Source organism: Halichoerus grypus, chromosome 4 (assembly GCF_964656455.1).
Source record: "Halichoerus grypus chromosome 4, mHalGry1.hap1.1, whole genome shotgun sequence".
In the NCBI taxonomy this organism is placed as follows: domain Eukaryota; kingdom Metazoa; phylum Chordata; class Mammalia; order Carnivora; family Phocidae; genus Halichoerus; species Halichoerus grypus.
In genome coordinates this window covers 36,902,083-36,910,839 of record NC_135715.1, presented here as the reverse complement: position 1 = coordinate 36,910,839, position 8,757 = coordinate 36,902,083, and positions in this window count along the sequence as shown.

Below are 8,757 nucleotides of genomic sequence, written 5' to 3'. Positions count from 1 at the left end.
TTTTATTGTATTTTTAATGTTTGATAATCTAATTTCCTTTTATATCCATAATGTAGACTTATGTGTGTGTGTGTGTGTGTGTGTGTGTGTGTGTGCGTGTGTCTAGAAAGAGAAAGAAAGGTGGAGAGCAGTCTTCTTTTTAAGTGGTACTGTGTCAATGGAAACTCAGACATGTAGGATCATGTCCTATTTATGAACATATCTGTAGTATAAATCTATATCTATATAATGGAGGTTTGTAAATATGTGTTTATATCTATACAAATTATTTTTTAAACTATTGTATTTCATAATTGATTCACTCCCCAATGTTTTATAAGATGTATCCATGTTGTATGTACGTAACCCAACCAAACATGCAATGAAATATATTTATAAAACAAAAAAAAATAAGATTTAAATCCTAAATGAAATGTTTTAAAAAGTCAAACATATTAGGTCTTGAGAGAAGCCTCAGAAAATCCATAGAAGTTTATAGTCTCTGACAGTAAATGTGGTTAAATTTCAGCGACATTAATTATTTTTGAAAACATAATCTTAAAATTCAGAGTATAATATGAAATTCCTTATGCTACATAAGAAAACATAAGGAAATTACAAAATGACTAAAATATAAGGGCAATTAAGGGACCCCGGGTGGTATAGTTGGTTAAGCGCCTGACTCTTGGTTTCAGCTCAGGCCATGATCTCAGGGTGTTGAGACACGCTCAGCCCAGAGTCTGCTAGGGATTCTCACTCCCTCCCTTTGCCCCTCCCACTCATGCTCTCTCTCTCTCTCTAAAACAAATAAAACTTAAAAAAAGGGGCAATTAAAACACTACAAAAACATCCCATGTAACACAGTGTCACTTCTTTAAAATTTTAGTTATGTTTATCAGAAATTATGAACAATTTTTTTAAAATGGGCTAAGTATTAAACTCAAGAAGATTGAATAATAGAGTAAAGCCAAATAAGATGAAAGAAAAATGATAAAAGTAAGAACAAAATCTTTGAAGAATGGAACAGAAAAACACAGAGTGGTTTAATAAAATGAAAATCTAATTCTTGGAAAATGATTAACAACTTTTGCCACATGAAATAAGAAAAATATTTTAAAAGTAACAAAATATATAAGAAAGGGAAAACCACTAGAAATGCAGTAGATATTTGAAAAATAAAAGAAAATGTTCAACAACCATATATCAAAAAACTTTGGAAAACAATATGAAATGGTACATTTCTGAAAAAAATGATTAAGTTGCAAAATTGAAGCAAGAGAAAATAAAAACTATAAAGTATCCAAAAACAAAGAAATTAAATTAAAATGGTATCCAAAATTTTTCACCAAGTCCAATTCTCCTCAGGCTTTTTTCCCTTTATATCTGCATCTTTGATTACCCTTTTTCTGTGCCATTTCCTAACCTGTTTCCAAATTCCATTTTAAAACTGAATTCCTGTGTCACTGCTTATGCAGTATTGAAAGGAATCCATTTCTATGATTATAGCTTTTTAAAGTTCATACTGAGTTTTCAGCGACATTTGATTTGTCCCCATGTTCTGCTGACTATTTTCCACTTGATTTTTAGTGTTTATTAGCACTTTACATAGAAAATACTATAACTGTTAAGGGCAATGACCTCCAGTTCTCCTTGTCTTAGCTTAGTAGACTTTAGAATTTTGTGTTAGTTGAGAAAATAGTTGATAGCTAATATTTTCTTTAGAAATGTGATTTAGCAAAGAGAAGAAATTAGAAACCAAGCTGCATTATAATAAAGGGCACTTGCACTGATTTGGGCAGTGCTACTTGGCCACTGTTTAGAAAAGATAAAAATAATGTATGCAAATTAGATGTAACTGGAATTAAAGGAATTTAACAAAGATGGTTAAAGAACTCATTTTGGTTTCAGTGTTTGGAAGGTAAAATAATTTTTCAGGAAGCAATATAACATTGGAGACTTGGTTTAGATTTTTCTCTCCAAAGTAATTTGTAATTATAGAAAATGGAATTTTACAAGAAGTATACAGTATCTCTTATCTTGATATTAATTATAATGATGAATATAATTTTGATATAAAATGTGTTTAAGATATAATTTTGATGACTTTTATGTGGATTTTTCAAAATCTGCAAAACTCTTTATCAAACATTTAATATGGTTTCTGTAAATTATTAAATTAAAAGAGAAAAACTTATTGATTTGCTCCTTCTTAATATTCTAGTATTTTAACATTATTTTTAAATTCATGATATTTAGAGGCACCAGAGTGGCTCAGTTGGTAAAGCATCTGACTTTTGATTTCAGCTCAGGTCATGACCTCAGGGTTCTAGGATCGAGCCCCGCATCGGGCTCCACACTCAACACAGATTCTGCTTTGCATTCTCTCTCCCCTTCTCCCCCTAACCCTTCCCCTGCTCACGCACTAGCTCTCTATTTCTCTCTCTCTCTAAAATAAATAATAAAATCTATAAAAAAATAAAGGTAAATGCATGATTTAATAAATTTATATTGTATTAAAACATACATACATGACTGCATTTTGTTTGTCAGTGTAGTACATAATGGAATACACATTGAACTTCTAAATGGTAACTATTACATTGAGCTTAGTGAATGGCACTTAGTAACCCCCCAATATGTGTTAGCTTTTATAATTTTGATACTAATTTTGTCCTGAAAAATGATGCTTACATGAAAACTTAATGTTATTGAAAATGTTACTTATCAATGCTATTTATTTCTTCATCAATAAAATGAAAAGGACTGATAGACTAATCCTTGATGAACTTTAAGCTAAAAAATTAATTTATAGGCAGGCCAATTTTTTTTGCTTTGCATCTAATAGTGCACCAATCCACAATTTCCTGAATGTGGGGCCAGGGGGAAAATTACTTTTATATGCTCCATTCCATGTCTTCATTAAACTTGTGCTAATATTAAGAAATTAGCTGTAGAAACATGTTTGAGAAAGACTTATTATGTAAACATATTAGTCCATGAGAAAGCAAAATCATCAAGGGAAGAAATGCTGTATGACTATTTTTCTACAAATCTATTTCCCAAAGACAAAGCTCTGAAAAAGTTCCTTTACAAGAGAAGAGCTTGGGTACCTGGGTGGCTCAGTTGGTTAAGCAACTGCCTTCGGCTCAGGTCATGATCCTGGAGTCCCTGGATCGAGTCCCGCATCGGGCTCCCTGCTCCACAGGAAGCCTGCTTCTCCCTCTGACCCTCCCCCCTCTCATGTGCTCTTTCTCTCATTCTCTCTCTGTCAAATAAATAAATAAAAAATCTTTAAAAAAAAAAAAGAGAAGAGCTTGCCTAAACCAAATTTAGACAAATTACTTTTCTACTTCTCATTTGCTTCAACTTACCTTTACCACTTCTAAACACCAAATAAAAACCTATTTACATACAACCTATCTTCCACTGCCCAGACAGATAAAATTTTACTTCGTTTTCCTAGGCTAAGTTAATACAGAAGCCACCTCCTCCCCTTCCATAAGTAACACAGCACTTCAATTTACCGTGTATTATAAGCTACGAAGAACTACACTATTGGTTCATATTAACTGTTTGATGTCTGGGAGAATAATATCTTCAAAAATGTGAAAAACTTTGAAGGATAGACAAAATAGATAAAGGAGAGTAAGAAGTAAAGACTTCCAGCTAAAAAGAAAAGAAAAGAAAAGAAAGAAAATGTGTTCTGTCTTATACTACTCATTGGCTTTGCCATGGACATGGCACATAATAGGAACTCAAACGCTAAGGGGAAGGAAGAGAAAGCAAGAGAAAAAAATGATAAAAAGAGAAAAAAGAGAAATATGTAGTCTTCTATTTGGGGGAATATATTACAAGACTAACATAATAAAGCAAAGTGAGATAAATCAGTTTTACATTAAATCTTGACATATAACTACTCTTATCTCCTAGTTACTTCAACAGTTATCTGAAATTAATTATTTTCATATTTTTCAAAATCTCATTCATTTACTTTTTTTCCTTTTTGATTTTGAACAGCAACCTTAACCTTACTATCATGCTCCTCAAGATTGAAGAATGGGACCCTGGTTGTTAACATTTTCCCAGGAATACCCTTTACTCTTCCCCATAATGTCCTGCCTCATTACTAAACACAGCCTAAGAGATTAATTCCAAAAAAGAAGACAATATTAACTGATTATTCCTGTCCCTTCTAGAGAACATCAAGATTAACCCCATCATGTCTTATATCTCTATTTATCTCAGTCCCTGTAAGAAATTCAAAACTTGAACCACTCTCATCTGTATATTGTCTTGTATACTTTTTAATTTGGCCAATGTCACATCCTGCAAAGTTAACACTGAACCTTCCATTATCCCTCTGAAATCTGGAACGGCAACATGTCCTATATCCTCAATGTGATTCTTATGTTTCTGTCACTTTATTTCTCTCTGGGTTTTCAATCTAAAAACCTGGTTGTCATTTAACATTAGTGTGTTCTGTGTAACCTCCATAAGTGGTCTCTGTTGCTGTTGTTTTTCCTTTTCTCCCATACTTCCCACATGGTAAAGTCTGCGGATGGAATAACAGTCCTCCTTACTCCTTACTGACATTTCAGTGTTTGTTTCTCCTGGCTTCTAACTTTTTCATCTACTCACTTTGAAGTACATGGTACTTCTACTATTCTACCCCCAGCCCCCATTGTTTCTATCACTGCCTTTATTGGAGAATTTAAGATGTGGATCACATTTCCTTCCCAACCATTTATCCTGCCATTGTTATTGAAATATCCACTCTCTATAGATGTTCCCATTTGATATCTTAATTTTTCATGTCCGAGATGTCTTCTGCTTTAAATGCCTTGTCTTTCAATTCATTCAGTGATCCACTCACATGGTTAAACACTAGAAGATTTTGATACCTGCAATCTCTTTAAAATTTCAGTGTCAAGCATCTGACATTCAGAATACCACATCTTAACTTTCCAACTCACTCACTATCGAATCCCAATTTAAATATTTTGAATTCTACCAGGGCTTCAAGTCCATTGTCTTTACCATCTCTGTCCTTCCCCAGCCCTGCCACCCTCCATCCCACCCTTCTCCCCCTTTCATGTTCTTCCCTCACTAACCACTATTCTAATTACTTATTTAAATATTTAAGCAAGTATCTTATATCCCTTGCCCTCTGTCAAACAATTTGGGCAAAACACCAACAAAGTTTAAAATTCAAATTCTTACCTTTTCTTTATCTGTTTCCAAGTATTTGGACAAGCCTGGTGAAAAACACACAACTATACTGATTTTAAACTTATTTGACAACCCTCAAGTGGGGTCTCAATGCTGACTGCCAATCATTTTACATTTCCTTAGTCACCACAGTCTGCTATGCTCCAATATTTCATACATTTTTCACCTCACTAAATCTTTAGTCCCCTTCCCTGGTACACCCTTTCAGCTGCTTTCTTATTTCTCAATTTACTAAGGAAATAGAAGCAATCAGAAGAGAATGCCTTCTCTTAGAGTTTACTTGTAAACCACTGGATATTCCTTTTCATATTCCCATCTCAAAATAAGGCCTTAGTCCTCAGACTTCTTCCCCATTCTATCTATATCCACTTTCAAGTTGACATGATCTTTACTGAAGCACTTTTTAAAAAGCATCTATACGGTGATGACTACAAATTCATGTCTCCAGCTATGACCATTTTCCTAAATCCCAGATCAAACTGCCAACTAAACATTTCCATTTGTATGTCTGATAAAATGAACATGTCCAGAGACAACTTTTTATGTATTCCATACTTGCTCTGCCTCACCTACCTTTACTTCAGTTTCTCCATCTCAGTTAATTTTAATTCCATTCATCCAGGTCTCAGGCCCCAAACCACAAAATTATTATCTTCTTTAAATTACTCTCGTATCCATGTTTAGTCCACTGTGGAACTGTATGGCCTCTTCTTTTGATATATATTAAGATTCTGAACATTTCTCATCCCACCTTCACCACAACCAACTTAGTCCCAAGAACCATCATCTCTCCTCTGGATGATGTCATTCACTCACCTTCCAACTATTCTTTCTACAGTATCTCTTTTTCATACAGAAACCAGAGTAATCTTTTAAGTGTATCTTTGCTCAAATCTTTCCAACATTTCCATCTTAGAATAAAATCCAGTATCCTTACCATGATTTGGAAGTTGATACGTGAGCTGATCTTACCTTATCTTCTGACTCACCCACTCACTTTGTCCTAACTGCCCTGTTTTGTTTGTTTGTTTTCCAGTTCCTAAGAACAATCCTGGAAAGGCACCTACCTCAATATTACTTTGAAACCTCAAATCTCTATTACTTCTTGTGGAATGCTCTCACCCCAGATATCTATTTGGCAGATACTCTCACTCAGATGTCTGCTCAGAGGTTCTTTACCTCACCAGAAATAATAGGAGATGATATGTAAAAATATTCCAAGTATATAGTGACAAATGGAGCTTTACAATCTCTAGACAAAGAGATACATAATTTAAAATTGTATATAAATCGCAGAGATTTTATCAAGCATATTAGTTAATTCAATGGTCGGCATTTTATTTGCCTAAGAACTTTCCCCCAAACTTTCCACAATCATTGGGAAAGAGATTAAAAGTAATCTTTAAAACAAAAACACACTTAACCTCATTTATTTTGGAGGGATAATTAATTATGTCTACAAAGCAGGTAAAATGCCAATGATAGCTCTAAAGAAAGGGAAAAAGCGTATTCAGAGTCTTCTGTCAGAGCATTACTCAGAATAATACTGTTGTCAATAGCAATTGGATAGGGCTGTATTTAAAGAATTATTTGGAAGGGTTTTTCTTGTCTATCTTCACAGGATTTAAATAATGATGTTGCATGTTTTTCAGAAAACCCTTCCATAGTCTAATAAAGCATCTTGGTGTAGAATAGTTTTCCTATAAAACCACTTAAATTTGACTTTTTTTCCCCACTAGTTTATGTATAATCCTTGTTCATTAATCCAGTCAACATATTTTATCTCCATCAATAAACATTCAATATTTCAATTTTGATGATGCTTTGCATATCTGCTAAAATTCCCGCATCTACTTCTTTCTCCTATAGTTGGAACATATAGTTCATTAATTGTTGTAATTGTCTGTACTTAGGACTTTACTTTTTCCAGAGGTCATTCTCTTTTATACAAAAAACAAAAATAAATAACTAAACACAAAAACCAAAACCCACCATAGGTTCTTTAATGTACGTAATACTTTTATTCATGGATAACAGCTGCTGATTGGAATTTTATCATTTAACATATGTGAAAATTACAGATATTTAACTACTTCAGGGAAAATTTTAGAGTGCTTAGTGGTTCATATATAACTAGAAATTTTATTTTTCTTATACAAGAAAAAAAGGAATTATCATTTTTAATATATTTCTGATGGTTTGATTTTAACATTATGAGAAAAGAAAAATCATATTAAAGCACTTGTGAAGGAATGTCAAGAGTAAGGAATATATTGAAGAGGAAGAGTTAAATGTAGCCCATTTTGAAAAGGGTTGGTTAACTCTGTGGCTCAGGTGGAATCATTTAGATTCAGTTTGGGCGATTCATCTCAAAGATATCCCAATAAACTTGTCTAGAATGATACAAGAAATACCTCTGGATTTTTCAGTCCTTTCAATTGATTCAAAGCGCATATGATATTCTTAGGTAAAGTATTTGACTATTTGGGAGGCCAAGTAGTTAATGATGATCATCATGATGATGTTGATTCAGAGGTCTTTTGAAACTGAAAGAATACCTGATCTAATTTGTCAGTATCTACAACTAACTTACAATTTTACCAATGTATTTTTGTTTTATTAAATGGAGGGTGAGGAGGGAAATTTGGTGCTTGGTTAGAGTAACTTATTTCTTTCTATAAAAGCAACTTCCAAATCTCAGTGGCTTAACAATATAAATTTGTTTTCCCTCACTCACATCATTATTCAATGTCATGAGAAATTCAGTTTGGCAAATATCCTCCAAGTGTTGACCTAGGGACTCACTCTTCACACAACTCTTGACACTGCCATAGTAAAGAGCTTGCTGAAGAACACTTGAAGATAGAACAGGGTGTTTTTATGGACCAAGTCTAGAGATGGCACACATCAATTACAACCACACTACATTAGACAGAACCTAATTATAAGGCCCCAATGTAAAGGCAAGTGAGGCTGTGAAAAATATCATTCCAAAGGACAGAGAAATGGGTGATGTTATTTTTATTACTATTAATTCATCCCTTCATATCTAATACTTGTAAACAGATAAATTCCATGGCATTTTTATTTGGAAAAGAATTTTTCTGTTTCTCTTATAGTTTAGGTAAAGACATGGGGCAGTGAACAGAAAAAAAAATCACCTGGGACAAACAGTATATTAGAGAATAAGAAGATGTCTTCATGCCAGGTTTGCATGCAATTTTTTGGAATCACAAAGGAATGCTGAGTTCACTGAATAATCACTTTAAGGGAAGAACTATACTATTGTTTCTAATTTATTTATATCTTTTATTAGGCTGATATTTTCCAGACTATTTTATTGCGAAGATATTGAAAATATAAATTCAATTACAGAGTCTTCCTAGTGTAGCACATAGAAAAATTTTAAGTGAATAGTTCCTTTGTTGCAGGCAACAGAATAATACTCATGGACTCAGGATATATCTATAGTGATTAATAACTCAGTCTTTGGAGCTAGGTTGTATGGTTAAAGTCTCAGTTCCACCACATATTAGCTGTATCAGACAA